This window comes from Selaginella moellendorffii, unplaced genomic scaffold (genome assembly GCF_000143415.4).
Source record: "Selaginella moellendorffii unplaced genomic scaffold, v1.0 SELMOscaffold_17, whole genome shotgun sequence".
NCBI classification, from domain to species: Eukaryota; Viridiplantae; Streptophyta; class Lycopodiopsida; order Selaginellales; family Selaginellaceae; genus Selaginella; species Selaginella moellendorffii.
The window spans coordinates 481,143-499,826 of NW_003314278.1; positions in this window are offsets into that span (position 1 = coordinate 481,143).

Below are 18,684 nucleotides of genomic sequence, written 5' to 3' on the forward strand. Positions count from 1 at the left end.
TGTTCCATGTCAGGGAAGCAGATGGATTGGTCCTTGGGGTTTTCAGTGCTCCCGATGTAGGAAAGCCTTTAGTGGAGATTATCCAAGCTCAGATCACTGGAGTTAGCATTGTATATATGTGGGAGGAACTATGTTGAGAGTGGCCCTGTGCCACGTGGCTAGTCCACGCGGAGAGACACGAGTCTTCACCGGTTCACCGTGTCACACATATGTACATTTCCATTCCATATATGCTATGACGGACCATCACACGGTTTCACCTTTCATTAGATGGTATCAGAGCAATGCCTGGGAGAGCGAGAAGAATTCAAAACCATGGGATCAGGGCGACACTTGCTAGGGTGAATCACAGCCTCTGTCTAGACAGAGGCGTGCCCTAATCCAATACTCCAGGCCTTGCAAGAGGCACTGGACGACTAAGAACCTGGACCTAGACTTGAACGAGTGGTGGGATTGGGTGTCGATGGCAGCCACTGTTCCTACAAATCCGCCTCCAAATCCACCACCTATTTCCCCTCCGACTGTGCCTACAGCGGATATTGTTTCAGTAGACGCGAATCCACCAAAATTTGATGGGAGGAACTGGCGCTTCTGGAAGACAAAATTCGAATCCTAACGAGGCCTCTGGGACATCACCACAGGAACGGAAACACTTCCAGATATTACCACAAGGACTAGAGAGCTTTGGGCAAATTTCACACAGTGCTGGAGGGGCGAGAATTCCATTGCATTAGACAGTGCAAGAGTGCAAATGAAGCGTGGGAGGCCATGAAGCAGACTTACCAGATCCCTTCAACATCCCATCGCATTTTTCCACAGAAGCATGGTGATAGCTGAAGGGGATGACCTCAAGGATCATCTTGCTGCTGTGCGAACAATCCTAGATGATCTTAAGGATGTGGGAGCAAACATAGAGGATGAAGAAGAGGTAGAGCTGCCACTCGTCACACTTCCTCCATCGTTGGCAATGCTCAACAGCTTTCTGTGAGAGGAATTAGTGTTGAGAGTGGCCGTGTGCCACGTGGCTAGTCCACGTGGAGAGACACAAGTCTTCACTAGTTCACCCATTCTATATATGCCATGACGGATCTTGAGCACCATCACACTGTTTCACCTTTCATTAGAAACTAATCTTTGGTGCTCCAAATATCCTTGGCAGTGGTCAACATGACCTTAACCTGCAGTCGGAAGAAATTCCTTTCCCAAATGAAGTTGCCACAGTTAGGGTTGAGAGATGCTTTAACAACTTTTTCATACAACTAAATGTTGACGAAATTTTTTCTTTCTTCTTCCTTGCTCCTCAATAGCTGCTCTTGATATCTCCAACCATAACTTCATAAGATAATAATTGTTGATCTAGATTCAGGTTGTAAAATAGCATTGTAGCAAGAAGAAATTTCTTAGCTCTAGATTTAAAGTGACTCTCACTTTTTATTGTTAGGAGTGACTTTGTCTCTAAAGTGATGGGCTCTAGCCTGAGCAGTATACAACTAGTTGAGGTTTGATCCATGTGGCAATAACATAGCAATGTGATATGGCAATAATGTGGCAGAATAAATGGTCCATGATGACAATAAGGACAAACACAACAAATGTTTCTAGAAGTTAAGAAAAAAGGATTGAAGGTTTAACAAATGAACAACAAATGAAGTTGTAACAGGACATGGTATAAAAAGCATTATAACAATTGCTTCTTTCATCATTTGAATGAATATAAGCTTTCTTGAAACTGGAATTAATATCATGTCCTCCTCCAGAAAGAATAACTCTACTAAATTTAAGTTATCACAATCCCCATAGCATGGGAAATGATTGCGAAAGAAGAATTGCCGAGCTGTGGCATGCTGTGTACTCAATTTAAGGTAAACAAAAATGGCACTCTAATCCATTATGATGTGGAAAAGAAGAAGCTGATAGCCAGTTACATGTAACCATTAAAAATGGGGGGGGAGGGGAGAAGTTTTTTTTGGAGGGGGGCCAGATGGGTGGAGCATGGAACCCTGCCTTAAAAGGACTACAGCTGGATGTAGAAACCATAACATTAATTTATAGGATAGGGGTAAGGAGTGGCAAAACATGAAGAATCCAAACATAGATAGGTCTCTTTTTTACAAGGAATCTTTATAATAGCTTGTAACTAGTATAGCATTGTGGTGTTCTTGAGCTTATAATATTTATGCAAGTGTGCTTTCAAGTTTGACATGATGCACAAGAGGAGGAGTCCAAGAGCCCGCCAAATAGATGCCAACTGAGCTTCTTTCTCACTCCTAGTGAGGAATCTATGAGGGGCTCATGATTGCAGTGGAAACACGGTGTTCAAGAGAGAGTGTTCTGGAGTTTTCGTATCAATTTGAGTGAGAGAGGAGCTTGGTTGGCATCTTCTAGTGGTGTTGGAGGGAATTTCAATGAGGCTTGCAATCAGCTGTCAAAACATAATGATCCTAAGTGCTAGAAGTTATTAGGAGTCACTTAGAGTGCAAGTTGGTTAGGTTGGTGGTGATTAAGCAGAAGAGAGAGCATTTGGAACAGTTGGGTTGGAACAATTGAGAATTGACATTTGCTATAGCATGAGGCATTTCTAATGCATTGCAAGTTGGGCAGCAACATTCCTAATGGGAGTGAGGTTTTGATAGGCCAGGAGTAGAGCTGGGTATGCCATATGGACCAGTCCCAGCTTGGACAGATTCACCCATCTTTACAAACTAACTAACAAACTCGAACATAAGGCATTCTTTAGGAAATTGTTATTCTAAAAGAGTGTTTTTCCATAAAGGAAACTTGGACATGTTTGCAAACTAAGTGTAAGAGAAAGTGGAATACAATTAAATCCTTGGAAGAAGTTAAAAGAGTGGATGGCCCACTTCTTGCAAAGCCCTTTTGAAGACACTTTTTTCATTAACAATAGAAACCAACTCTTAGAATTCAGCCATATGTAATTAAGTTCAAATGGCTTAGTAAAACCAACTATTAAAAATAAAATTAAAAAAATGATAAATACTTTTATATTGTTACAATTTACATTACAATCTAGTCTTATTGATAGAGTTAGTTGGGTTTGCCTTCACAATTTCTTGGAGGTGCAAATACTAAGTATTGAGATCAATAATTAATATAAATTATTTAATATATCCAACTAAGTCTATAGAATATAAATACTTATTTTTCAATAAATTTTTTATAAAGACATTCATTAATTCAACAGTTAGAGAACTAACTTTGTAATTGATTGGATAATCTTAGAATGCTTAGTTCTGAAAGTAATACTCATTAGAAAATTTTACTTGCTATTGAGAGATATTTAAATTACCAATAATATGGCTACAAATTTTAGTATTTTATATTTTTTTTATACATTTAATATGATTAGCAGTATTACTTTCCCACCAAATTTTATTTGGTCTTTTTACTTCATAGGAGATAAGATTACAATCATTTTGTAAAGTTAAAATTGTTATAGATAAACATTTAATACAAAATTTATTAATAGACCACATAATATTATTTTTCTCAGAATATAATACAATATTACCATCTACTTGAAGAGTAAGGACACAAATTCCAAAATAATTATATTTACTTCCTCTTCTCCATAATAAAAAATTTCCATAATATAAAGAAATTTTACAATTTGACTCAACAAATAATATGTTTATACCATTTGGAGATGTTATAAATTGATTAGTATAGAGAAAATTATGTTTAAACCCAATTTTTAGAGATGTTTTACTAATATCACAATTCTTGCTATGTAATAAATAATCTCTATATGTTCTATTATATGTGTTATAATGATAATTTTTGTAAACAATACCATATTCAATTTGATAAGAATTAGAATTTATTTGACATCCATCAGAAAGTGCTTCAGAAAAAGTATTTCTGTATGTATTAATCAAATTTCTAAATGTAGCTCTTAGTGTATTACCTTTGATTCTGTTCATATCATTTGAAAATGGACTTGATTCACAATAAAGTTCATTAGCTTCCATTCTGTTGAAAGTGACAACAGCAGAACCTGTTTTACCTAAGTCAACCACAAATAAATCACTATAGGTTACTGGATAAGTTGTGTTTATTGTACGAATATTAGTTAATAAATTTTCAAATCCATGACTAATAATCATTCCCATTTCTTGTGTTGACAAAGAATTATTTTCTCCCCAATAAACTATATGTTTATTTTTTACTGCATAAACTATAGAAAAATAAAATACTATTAGTAATAAGTTGGTTATTTTTTTCCTTTTTAGAATAATCTCAAAATTACACATTATAGATTAACGATACCTCTATTTTATTTTAAATTAAATTCGTGTATTTTTCTTCAGTTATAATAGTAAAACTTTGCCTACTTTTATTAGCCTAAATCCCTCTCTTATATACAAAAGCAAATGGTCTGATTAATTTTAATCCAATGATTAAATAAATCATTTTAATTTTTTTTATACTATTATATCATCTGCTTTTCTTGAAGGGTTGAAGATAAGATCTAGAGGAATATAAAAGACACATCAATAAATATGCAAGATGTGTAAGTTGCATAATTTCTATCTAAAGGATATACTTAAGTGTCATGGCAAACACCGCAAAATAAACCTCTACATTCTAGTAGCATTTAAAAATTAGAACCATCTTAATCCAAATAAGCCTCTAGTAGCATCTAAAGATTAGAACCATCTTAATCCAAATGTTAAATTTTACATAGAAACCCCATTATGCATGTGCAACAGTTAAAGAATAGTTAAAAAATTCTATATAAAAGGATTTAGACACAGTACTTGCACATCTTGGATATTCATTGATGTGTCTTTTATATCCCTCTAGATCCTATCTTACACCCAAAAAAGAAAAGCAGATATAAAAAGATACAACTTATCCAGTAAACTATAATGATTTATTTGTGGTTGACTTAGGTAAAACTTGTCACTTTCAACAGAATGCAAGGTAATCAACCTTATTGTGAATCAAGTACATTTTTAAATGATACAAGAAGAATCAAAGGTCATACACTAAGGGCTACATTTAGACATTTGATTAAAACATACCGAAAAACTTTTTATGAATCACGTTCTGATGAAATAAAAATAAATTCTAATTATTATCAAATTGAATATAGTATTTTTTACAAAAAGTATCATTATAATACATTTAGTAGAACATATAGAGATTATTTATTACATAGCAAGAATTGTGATATTAGTAAAACATCTCTAAAAACTGGGTTTAAACATCATTTGCTTTAAACTAATCAAATTATAACATCTCCAAATGATATAAACATATTATTGGTTGACTAAAAGTGTAAAATTTCTTTATATTCTGGAAATTATTTATTAAGGAAAATAGGAAGTAAATATAATTATTTTGGAATTTGTGTCCTTACTCTTCAAATAGATGGTAATATTGTATTACATTCTGAGAAAAATAATATTATGTGGCCTATTAATAAATTTTGTATTAAATATTTCTCTATAACAATTTTAACTTTAGAAATGATTGTAATCTTGTTTCCTATGAAATAAAAAGGCCAAATAAAATTTGGTGGGAAAGTAATACTGCTAATCATATTAAATGTATAAAAAATATAAAATATTCAAATTTTTAGTCATATTATTGGTACTTTAAATATCTCTTAATAGAAAGTAAATTTTTTTACTGAGCAGTATTTTAAGAACTAAAAGTTCTAAACTTATTGAATCAATTAACAAATTATATCTCTAACTGTTGAATTAATTAATGTATTTATAAAAATCTTTTATTAAAAAAGAAGACATTTAGCATTTATATTCTATAGACTTAGTTGGGTATACTAAGTAGTTTATATTAAGTATTTATCCCAATACTTAGTATTTGCACCTCCAAGAAATTATGAAAGCAAACCCAACTAGCTCTATCAATAAGACTAGATTCTAATATAAATTCTAACAAATAAAAAGGTATACCATTGTTCTTTTAATATTATATAGTTTGATTTACTAAGTCATTTGTACTTGGCTGAATTATAAGAGTTGGTTTCTATTGTTAATGAAAAAAGTGTCTTCCAAGAGCTTTACAAGAAGCGGACCATATGCTCAAGGACCTCCACTCTTTTAACTTCTTCCAAAGATTTAATTATATTCCACTTTCTCTTAGACTTGGTTTGCAAACATGTAGTTGATAGCATCCAAGGTTCCCTTATGGCTCTAATAAAAATATTTTAGAATCACAATTTACTAAGGAATGCTTTATGTTCGAATTTGTCAATTAGTTTGTGAGGGTGGTGTAAGGAACTAACTCCCTGAGGTGTCGTAGGCTAAAGGATCCCCAAAAGCATAACCAAAATGACAAAGAGTTCATCAGATGAGATCAAGTCTAAGATTGAGTCTAAGACCAACTCGAGACTGAGTTTGAGATAGAGTCTGAAATCCGAGATCAGGTCCGAGATTGAGTCCGAGGTCGAGTCTGAAATTGAGTCCGAGATCGGGTCTGAGATTGAGTCCAAGATCAGGTCTGAGATCGAGTTTGAGATCGAGTCCAAGATTGAGTCCGAAGTCGGGTTCGAGATCGAGTTTGAGATTAAGTCCAAGACCGAGTCTAAATACTAATACAGGTCAAGGGGTGAAAGCCCAAAGCATGCGTCTCCCGGGGGGGGCGACTGTAGGGGGTTTCAAAAGTATAGTAGGGATAGTGAAGTCTAGGAATTAGTCTTGAAAGAACTCTCCAGTGGTGCTTCCAAACTGACTTAAAGTTGAAATTGGGGCTGAGGGGCCTTGGGTGGGAGTGAGTATGGACTCGGGTGGTGCCAGAGGGGCCACCCAAGGAAGTGCTCAGAAGAAACTCCCACTTCTAAAAGGGAAATCAATTTCGGTGCTCCCGGCTCATGTGGAGTGGTGCCCTACTTGAGTACCTTGCAGCTCATTAGTCCTCGCCCTTCCTAAGGGCTTGGGCTTTCCCTTCAGGATGGAAGTGGGGAGGGGGGGGGGGGGGGTAGAGGTACCCATACCGGACTGTTAGACCATGGTGTTTTGCCCCGGTGTTCCAAAGTAAGTTTTGCACCCAAGACTTGGGATTTAGAGGGTCCCATGATCAAGTCTTGTGGTACCAAGGGATGTTAGCTCGTATGCAAGCTAAAACGTGATGAGAAGCGAAAGAAAAAGCAAAAAACTGTGGATGTTAGCAGCACAGAAGGTGCAAACCCTTCGGTAAGGATTGAGGCAGAACCAAACAAGGTCAAACAGACCAAAGTGGAATCAATCCCTCAAGTAGTTCTGAAGTACAAACTAAAGCCCCCACCAGTCTTCAAGGGAGTGAATAACTATAAAGTGGTGGAGGATTAGTTTTACGATATGGAGGACTACTTCTGAGCATTGCAGTTACTGAACTCAGAGAAGGTCCTATGTGTAAAACCATACTTCATAGATAATATTAAGTCTTGGTGGAGAACAACAGAGGCCAACAAAGGACTGGTGGCCACTTTAGAAATGATGAAGGCGAGGATTTGCGCAACATATGTTCCTCCGAATGCTACTCTGCACTTAAGGGATGAGCTAAGTAGGCTAAAGCAAACTGGAACCATTCAAGAGTATGTGAATGGGTTTATGGCAAAGAGGATACTAGTCACGGATATGGGTGATATAGATGCATTCCATGCCTTTATATCAAGCTTGCAAACCTGGGCTTGTGGCGAGGTGATGCGTTGGAACCCGACCAATTACAAAGAAGCGTTGGGTGCGGCTATCAAGGTGCATTTCAACGATAACCTACAAAAGGGGAACATGACGGGGTTGGGGTCCACGTTTAGCAAAGGGGCCAAACCAAGAGGAACATATAGCAAAAGGAAATTCAAGAAGAGTTTCTCTAAGAATGAGTTCTCGGGGTTCCAGAAAGGCAGATTAGATGGCCAGCGAGCGAGTACGTGGGGGAGTCAAGCAGAAAGAGATAAACCCATGGATAAGAAGGGCAAGTCAACTAGCAGTGTGGGAAACAATGTATGCTACAACTGTGGTGAAGTGGGACACTTCTCGAGAGAATATCCCTACCCAAAGAAGGCCAAAGCCAATATGGCCATTAAGTTGAGTGAAATCCAAATTGAGGTATGTGATTCAATCCCTAACTCAAAGTTACTCATTACATGAGCAATTTTGGTAGAGAGTCATTCGTGACATCTACTAGCCCTCCGAAGGAAGCTCGGAGGTAGTTTTGCTAAGATCTTTATTGACATGGGTGTTTTAGATAATTTTGTGGCTGTAAACATAGTCCGGCAAGTCGGATTGACGGTGCAACGGTTGAGCGAACTAAGGACTATGGAGTTTTTTCAAGGTAGCCAAAGCACTGATGAGGTACTTCGACAAATGAAAGTCGAAGTAGGGATATGGAAAGTAGACATGGATTTCACCGTGTTGGACATGGTGGGATTTGACGTAATCTTTGGGATGGATTGGTTCAATCAGTTCATAGTAGCCCTGTATGGACAAAAAAAGAACCTTATGGTACTGGCAAATGCTCGAGGAAAACAATCTAGGGTGGAGGCCTAGAATCTAAAGGTAGAACAATGTAAGGCCAAAAACTCCTACTTAAACTTGGTGTTCACAAGGACAACTCACTAAAGGAACCAAAATAGCATTTTTATGCTTGCTCTCGGTGAAAAGTGACAAAAAGACAAGAATGGAAGAAGTACCTTTAGTGATGCAACGGGTGTTGAACAAATTCTAGAATACCATGCTAGAGGAGTTAATAGATGTTGGAGGGGTTAGGTAGGAATCTTTGGCTTTGCATTTCCTTACCTTTAGATCCTAGGCCTCCACCCTAGATCTTCTTCCTTGGGCATTCACTAGTACCACAAGGTTCCCACCTTGTCCATATAGGGCTACCACGAACCGATTGAACCAATCCATCCCGAAGATTACGTCAAATCCCACTATGTCCAACATGGTGAAATCCATGTCTACTTTCCATGTCCCTACTTCAACTCTCGTTTGTCAAAGTATCTCATTGGTGCTTTGGCTAGGAGTTTGAGTTTCTGGTGATGCCCTTCGGGCTATACAATGCGCCGGCAATGTTTTTAGCGTTGGTGAACCACATCTTTGTACCTTATTTGGATCACTTTGTGGTCATCTATATTGACGACATCCTAATCTATAGCAAAACGCTAGAGAAACATGTCGAACACTTGACAAAGGTGTTTGAAAAACTAAGGGAACACTATCTATATGTTAAAGAGAGCAAATGTGACTTTGCTTAACAAAAGGTAAAGTTTCTTGGGCATGTGGTGGGCAAGGATGGGCTTAAGGTGGACCCTGAGAAGGTCCAAGCGATCTAGGATTAGGAGTGACCATCAAATATACACGAGTTAAGTGCATTCTTGGGGCTATGCAACTACTACTGAAAGTTTATCAAACACTATTCGAAAGTAGCCCTACCCTTAATGGACCAAATGGGAAAAGGGAAGATGGTATGGACGGCGGAATATGAGGCAGCATTTGTCCACCTCAAAAGAAAGTTGAGGAAGGCTCCCGTGTTGGTGTTACCAGACTTTGGTAAGGACTTTGAGGTAGAAACAAATGCCTTAGACTTTGCGTTGGGTGCTGTTTTGAAGCAACACAACCATCCAGTAGTGTTCTTCTTGAAGAAGTTGGACAAGGCTTAATGGAATTGGCCTGCCCACGAGAAGGAATTGTTTGCGGTGGTCAAGGCACTTAAGGAGTGGCGACACTACCTTGGGAGACACTTTAAGGTTTACACGGACAATGTGGCAACGAAACACTTCTTGTCACAGCCCAATCTGAGAGGGAAATAGGGTCGGTGGGCCAATGCTTTAGCTGAGTTTGATTGTGAGATTTTGTACAAGCCTGGGAAGAGCAACATCATGGCGGATGCGCTAAGTCAAAAAGTGAGCTTGAAGTTGGCGATATCCAACATGATAGCAACCTTTTGGGATGATGTGCAGACAGTATATAAGAACAATGGTCTAGCACAAGAAGTGTTGCTGAGGAATTTAGAGGCACGGGAAGCTCACCAGAGAGGTGAGCTGCCAATAGAAGAAAAAACACGCTATGCAGAACGCAATAGACTCATCTATTACAAGCAAACAATGGTGTATGTTCCAGAAGGGGAACTAAGGAAGGTAGCATTAGAAGAGTGTTATGACGAACCTCTTGCGAGACATGGCAGAGTGCCCAAGACAATGGGCTTACTCAAGAGGAAGTACCACTAGCCAGATATGGCTAAGGATGTCCAAGATTATGTAAAAACATGTCTAACATGTCAACGGGTCAAAGCTGTGACTAAAGCTAGTGGGGGCTTGTTACAAAGCATCCCAATTCCAGATCGTCCATGGAAATGTTTTACAATGGACTTCATCATGGGACTCCCCCCAAGTGAGGGGTTTGATGTGATATTTGTAGTGGTGAACCAATTTTCGAAGATGGTATATTTCATACCCACCACAATAGAAGTGGATGCGGAAGGTGTGGCAAAACTGTTCTTTGAACAAGTGGTTCGAGTGCGGGGAAGGCTAGAGGAGATCATCTCAGATCAACACAAGATCTTCACCAGCAGGTTCTGGAGAACTCTCCTGGAACAATATCGCACCAAGTTGAAATTCAGCACAGCCTATCACCCACAAACAGGTATTGGGTATTAAGTCAAGTTGGATGGCACTAACACTTCTTGATAGATAGACAAACAGAAAGGGTGAATAGGCAGTTGGAGGATTATTTGCAATGCTATGTCTCAGGAGACTAGACTGATTGGGTAAGTCATTTGGGACTTGCGGAAATATGTTATAACAACTCACCACACTCAAGTATCGGGGTGAATCCATGGGAAGTCATCAATGGGTGAGCTATTGAAGGTCCTGTGGAACTCAACGTGGCTGAGTGTTTGGAGAGTTACTTGCAGTGGAGGCATTCACGGCGGAAAGACTCAACATTTAGAATCTAGTGAGGGATTCCTTGGAACGGGCTCAACAAAGGCAAACCAAGTATATGAACCAGAAGTGTCGGGACATATAGTTCCAACCTGGGGAGAAGGTGTGGTTGAACACCAAGAACCTAAGGCTACCAAGTGGGATCAGCTAGAAGTTGACCCAAAGGTAAGATGCATGTGTTCCTAGAAATGAACTGATTTTGAGTTCCTTAAGCAGGTTTGCGAGGCCTTACGAGATTGAGGCACAAATCGGTAAAGTGGCTTACTGCCTCCAACTTCCTCGAGAGATGGGGAAGATGCACCCAGTGTTCCATATGAACTACTTTGAGGATCTACTTCGCAAGGACCAAGTGAGACTTTTACCTGAGGTTATCCAAGGGGAAGAGGAATACGAAGTGGAGGCCATCCTCAATGTGCTCAAGAGCAAACGACAAGGATACAAGGTGAGAGAGTTCCATGTGAAGTGGAAAGGATTTCCACATTGCGAAGAAATATGGGAACCGGAGGAGAACCTAGCAAACGCGCGAGATCTAGTGAAGGAATTTTTGCAAGGCAGAACCCTATGTACTTATGCAAAGTTCAATTAAAAACATTTATTTGTGAAGTTGAGCAATGGCATATGTTGGGACCCAAAAGCACACCGAAGGTAAACTAATTAGCATGGGTTAACTAGGTCAACCAAGTGTAGGGCACTACGCTCGAGTCCCCGTGGGGATGTTGAATCTGTAGACGTATTCTACGGAGGTTGGGTTCGAGTCCCAACCCCCTAGTAAAGCAAAGCTAGGTTCAAGTCTTGACCCCATACTAGGGCATGGTGAGGTGAGGGGTATAGGGACACCTATATTCCGTTGTTATGGGCTCTTGGCCGGGGAGGCTAACTTAGGCACACCACTAAGTGGGGGGATGCCCCCGGGGACATGGTCAATAAGTTGTAGGATTTAAAAAGAGACGTTCAATGTGGGTATTGAACTTTTTCTTTGGGTGGTGGAGTTGTAAGGAACCAACTCCCTAAGGTGTCGTAGGCTAAAGGATCCCCGAAAGCATGACCGAAATGACAAAGAGTTCATCAGATGGGACCGAGTCTGAGATCAAGTCCAAGACCAACTCGAGACCGAGTTTGAGACAGAGTCTGAGATCCGAGATCGGGTCCGAGACCGAGTCCGAGATCGAGTCCGAGACTGAGTCCGAAGTCGGGTCCGAGACCAAGTCTGAGTACTAATACAAGTCAAAGGGTGAAAGCCCAAAGCGTGCGTCTCCTAGGGTGGTTCCAAAAGTATAGTAGGGATAGTGAGGTTTAAGAACCAGTCTTGAAGGAACTCTCCAGTGGTGCTTCCAAACTAACTTGAGGTTGAGACTGGGGCCGAGGGGTCTTGGGTGGGAGTGAGCATGGACTCGGGTGGTGCTGGAGGGGCCACCCAAGGAAGTGCTCAGGAGCAACTCCCACTTCCAAAAGGGAAATCGATTTCGATGCTCCCGGCTCATGTGAAGTGGTGCCCCACTTAAGTACCTTGCAGCTCATTGGTCCTTGCCCTTCCTAGGGGCTTGGGCCTTCCCTTCAGGATGGAAGTGGGGGTGTAAAGGTACCCATACTGAACTGTTAGGCCACTGTGTTTTGCCCTGACATCCCAAAGCAAGTATTGCACCCAAGACTTGGGATTTAAAGGGTCCCATGATCAAGTTTTGTGGTACCAAGGGATGTTAGAAACCTAGAGGCTTGGTGTGCTTGGCTGCTTGTGCTTGCGGGGAGTGTAGCCGAACCTTAAGTCCAGTCTAACTTGGGGAGGGGGATTGGGAGAGATTTGGGAATCCGTGGATGGATGGTTAACGCTCCATTGCTCGTGTAGTGAGTAGCTGATACTAAGTAAGACTAAGTAGGAGCTGGTACTATAAGCGAAGACCTTGGCAAGGGAATTTAGCTAAAGCCAAGGCAGTGTTAGTCGGATAGATAAGGTAAGTTGGCAAATTGGAAAGGAAAAATTTGTGGCTTACAAGTGAGTGAATAGTCTAAGTTGGGACTAGTCCACATGGCAGTAGGTGCATGGTACTAAGTGTTGCTTGGTTGTTGCTTCTTTCTCAACTTCATACCCAAGCTGCATATTGTTGCTTCTTTCTCAACTTCACACCCAACTTTACTCTTGTGTAAGTGACTAAATTTTCTATTATACTTTAGTCATTTAACCATACATTGGTTTTACTCACAACCTCCATAAGTTTTATTTCGGATTTGGGGACTTGTTAACTCCATAAATGGCATATATGCCATTCAGCCTTTACACTTGGTCCAAGTGCTCCATGTGTCTAATCCCTTGACCGACAAGGTACTACCGACATATTACCTCATTATACTAAGGCCATACTTATTCACCTTTGTCACACCGGTGGTCCAACACCACTTGCACCATAGTCCCGTCTCTCAAAGACTAGGCCCTCTATACATGAGTGGTCATTTCTTGACCACACCGTAACACCTTTAGGATGCCCAGAAATATAAGGAACACTCTTCCATACTATCCCTTCTTCCATTCCCACCAAATTCCCCTCCATCCACATGTATGCTTGCCAATATTGCCGGCCCAAAGGCCCAACCACTAAATCCCATTAACCTCTGGGATTTCCTCACCATGTGACCGTATCCTTAGTCACTATACCAAAGGATTACCCTTCTTCCTTTCCACAATCTGGGACTTTAGAATGACATTTCGAAACACCGTAGCCTTATGCAAACCTTGTGAATACTCTCCCCACCTTCCACCCTTAGGTACTTTAGCCAATTGGCTAGAGCGAGGTTCCAATGAGCCATATAAGGTATCCAAGTCATTTGGATTGAAAGCATCAATCATTCGATCTCTCGGGGGAGCTAAAGCCAACTCTTGAACACTTTATTAAACTACCCCACTTGTTTATTTGTATTCACTCTAGCTTTGGACTCCTTAGTGGATATATCATCATCTAACACGTGGGTATAGCCTTCCTTGGTCACACTAGCCTTTCTTGGCCAAACTAGCTCCACTAGAATCTTCCCTCTACTATACTTTTGGAGCTTACCAAACCCCCTAGGGTCTGGGAGACAAACGCTTTAGGCTTTCAGCCTCAAACTCAGACTTGGACTTGGACTCGGACTTAGTCTTAGTCTCAGTCTCGGTCTTGGTCTCTTTCTCAGCCTCAACCTTGGACTCTATCTTATGTTCATCTCGGACTCGACCTTAGACTCCATCTCAAACTCTATCTCAGGTTCATCTTGAATTCCATCTCGGGTCCATCTCAAGCCTTCCTTGGTCACATTGGCCTTTCCTAGCCAAACTGGCTCCATTGGAATCCTCCTCCTCCTATACTTTTAGAGCTCACCAAACCCCCTAGGGTTTACTTGGACTTGGACTTGAACTCGGATTCAAACTCAGTCTTAGTCTTGGTTTTGGTCTCGGTCTAGGTCTTGATCTTGGTCTCAGTCTCAGTCTCTTTCTTGGCCTCAACCTTGGACTCCATTTCAAGTCCCTCTCAGACTTTATTTCTAACTCTATCTTGGGTCCATCTCAAACTCCATTTTGGGTCCACTTTAGACTCCATCTCGGACTCCTTCTCAAGTCTATCTTGGACTCCATCTTGAACTCCTTCTCGGAGTCCTTCTCGAGTTCCATCTCAACACTTCCATGTGTCATGTATTAGTCCTCTTATCTCCCTTTTCTAGAGACTCACTTATTGCTTGCTTCGTGCTTGTTTTTTAAACACTTTGTTGGGAGTTCCACTCCCACTCTCGACTATCAAAGTCAGAGCTTTTATTCCAAATGTGTTACACTTGTTTGGCTTTTGTTTTGGCCAATACCATGTGGCACCCTTTGATTCCACTTTGGGGCTTAGGGATTTATGTCTCACAACTCCACCACAAATTTGATGTCCTCATCGTATAATAAACCATTTTATAAAGTAACCCCATAATGGATTACCATATTCATCCTTGACACTAAGTTAATATTCGTCAATGGTTCGACATTGAAGGCGCCTATCTTCTAGAGAGTATAGTCTCTCCAACTTAGAGATTCATTAAACCACTTTTGGTGGTTCTCTCCCTTTATTTGGTTTAGTTCTTGTTAAACCTGTTAGAGACATCTTCTTTATCTTAATCCCACTATTTATTCCCGAGTAATCTCAGTTTCTATCAAAATAACTATTACACTTTGGAACTTTTATATTGACTTCTCAAATCATTTTCTTAAGTGCCTCTGTCACCTTGCATTGCACATATTGTGCAATTTCCACTTCCCTATCCTAAGAAGTTTTCTACTTAAGGGCACTATTGTCCTCTCTTCTATTTCATACCACCTTTAGCACTAAATTTTAATTATCATAATTTGTACTAAAGTTGTCCACAGCCTTGTCATTTGGCTACCTTGCATCTCCCTCCCTTAGTGTTTTTACTTTTGCCAAATTAGAGTATTTGGGAATCCATCATTTGAAATATATTTCCTTTCCCACAATTCGTTTATATTCAATACATTAGTGTTCTTCAACTAACTTTGCTTTTTGGATTTCTTTTAATGAATTTCATGGCCTTTTCTTGGGCACTAGTCTTTTGCTTCTATCCTTTGATTATTACACTAAGCAACATAAGATCACTACCTCTATCCTTGAGGTATTCTTTCAATTCCATAGCAAAAGTTTTGCTTTGCCAAGTCTAGAGGTGTTCACCCTTAACATGTCTTTTTAGCATTTTTTGCTGTAGGCCTATCCACAGCCTAACTTTGTGACCTTCTCATGGATCTTTTTTAGAGACTACTTTCTTGGACTGATCATACCATCGCATTGACATTATTCATTTCTCTTAGGTGTCCTTTTTACTTAGTCACTTTGACTAAGTCACACTCTTACTAATAGTTCAAATCAACACTTTGAACTAGAATCTCATTTTTTTAACCAAATAAAGACTTTATCCTTATTTAACTACAAGATCACCTAGTGATCTCCTTTTGACACTAATAGGTTTGCTAATAAAAACTAGGTCTCCCAGACCTTTAAGGTGTTGACTATGACCCCAAAGGCATCCTTCACATTTGGCAATATGCCCAAGCTAGCCCTTATAGCTAAGGATCCATAGAAACTAAGACTGGATGTCCCTATCTCATTCACCATGCTTTTGGTGCCACTTGCACTAAAGTGTTCAAATTAAATATGCTAAACTTTCACATTAAACAATTTAGCTATGCATCACAAATCCGAGGCATCCCCCACTTGGTGGTGTGCCCAAGCAAATTTCTTCATTAAAAGTCCATGATTACCAAAAAATGAGTGTTGTTATATTCCAAACCATCACTACGCCCTAGTAAGGAACCCAACCTTTGTATATGCATTTATGGATGGCATCACCTAAGATGCCTAGCGTGACTTCCTATGCCAATACACCAACTTATACCCAAAACACGTTATGGATCATATCTTAGGAACTTAGTTCCTCCAAACTGCCAAGTCCTTTTATTTAACAAATCTCCTTTATGTTTGGCCTCATGAGCTACCCTTTTTGAAATCAACACCTTCAATTAGGGTCTTTGTTCCCCCAACTTGTCAATCTAGATTAGCAAGTCACCTAACTAGCATAACATAGATTCTAGCATAAGTGTGAAAGTTTTTAACCATTAACTTTCGTTCAAAGCCATTTCTTTGAACACTCAGAAATTACTTCCCCAACCTTGATAGTATCGCCTCATAAAAAGCTTCAAGACCATGCTTTTACTATGCTACTTGAATTTCATGTGTTCTTATGAACCATTTACACATGTCTTTTTAGGTATTAACCTATCTAAAATTGTCTTTGGGAACCTTAAAGGGACTTTGTCCTTTAATTTGCTATAGCCTCCCTTTTTGCAAGCTTTCTCATTGCCATATGGAACATGTGATGCTAAAGGCAAGTGCTAACCATGCCAAAATCCCTTTTGGTTTTGTTTAATTTAGGTAAGATAAACTTTTCTCGTCTCCGCAATTTTGGACATTGGATAACACTTTTTATACATTATTCGCTAGGGACTTAGTTCTTTAGGCTTTATTTAATACCCTTATGATACCAAACACCACTTCCTAGTGTTTTAGAGTATTTAGGTGTCCCAATGATTATTGTTTTTGACAGCGATATTTCCTTTTTCAACATTGACTTACTATATTGTAACATAAACAATTTATCCCATGAGAGATATATTTAACATTTTTATATCAATAAAAAGTCTTGGGTAGTTAACTTTTACCAATCCAATCAATTATGTTGCACTTTTTGCTTAATTGCTTCATAGTTGTCAAGTTTTATAACTCATTGTTAGTGCTTCCACACTTCTATCATTATTTGAGTTACCACACTCTAATTACATGTCTTCCAACTTAAGTTATGCCATTTTCATTTCCATTGAGATTTATTTGGCAAGAACCCACTAACTTGACCTCAAGGCATCACACCTTGGCATATTTGATGTCTCCACACCATTGGCTCTACGAGCTTACCCTTACGACACTTTTTATTAGTGTCTAGGTTTTTGCTAAGACCAAAGTAGTCGTTTTTCATACCAATTATCAATTAGCATTGCACCATAGTGTTTATATGTAATTCTACACCAAAGTTGCTTTCTTTTAGAAACACCTTTTTTACGATTTTAGTATGGCACATTCTGCTATCAATGAGATACCCACGGTTCTTATACTTGGATCTTATAATGCTCTTCATCCTTTGTAGGGTGCAACATGCCTCAATCCAAATGCTTCTATCAGTCCTTTAGGGCCATTTTTTGACCCCACTCGAGTCATCTAGCTTTTTGGACTTTGCTAATTTGACAATCTATAAAATCCTAACCTCCTGGCTATTTTGAGATGTTAGTTCATTAAAATACAACTCCTTGTATTCATATCCTACTCATAAGGACCATCTTTTCAAATGTTACTCCGACATTTGATTATTTTTCATTTCTTATAGGCTACCTTTGCCCCTTATGACTATCTGTCCATATGATAAAAATACCGACCCATCCTCTAAATACACCCCTAACTCCTTGGGTTTGTTCCAGTATTTATTAAAGGGTAGTGTAAGCCACAAATTTTTCCTTTCCAATTTGCTAGCTCACCTCGTCTATCCGTCCGACACTGCCTTGGCTTTTGCTAGGTTCCCTCGCCAAGGTTCTTGCCTATGGTACTAGCTCCTACTTAGTCCTACTTGCTTTCAGCTACTCACTGCATGAGCAACGGAGCGTTAGCCACCATCCACGGATTCCCAATCTCTCCCAATCCCCCTCCCCGGGTTAGACTGGACTTAAGGTGCGGCTACACTCCCCGCAAGCACAAGCAGCCAAGCACACCAAGCTTCCAAGTTCCTAACTTCCCTTGGTACCACAAGACTTGATCATGGGACCCTCTAAATCCCAAGTCTTGAGTACAACACTTGCTTCGGGACGCCGGGGCGAAACACCGTGGCCTAGCGGCCCGGTATGGGTACCTTTACCCCCCCACTTCCATCCCGAAGGAAGGCCCAAGCCCCTAGGAAGGGCGAGGACCAATGAGCCGCATGGTACTCAAGTGGGGCACCACTCCACATGAGCCGGGAGCACCGCAATCGGTTTCCCTTTCGGGAGTGGGAGCTGCTCTTGAGCACTTCCTTGGATGGCCCCTCCGACACCAGCCAAGTCCATGCTCACTCCCACCCAAGGCCCCTCGGTCCCAGTCTCAACCTCAAGTCAGTTTGGAAGCCCAACTGGAGAGTCCCTTCAAAATTGGTTCCTGGACCTCACTATCCCTACTATACTTTTGGAACCCCCT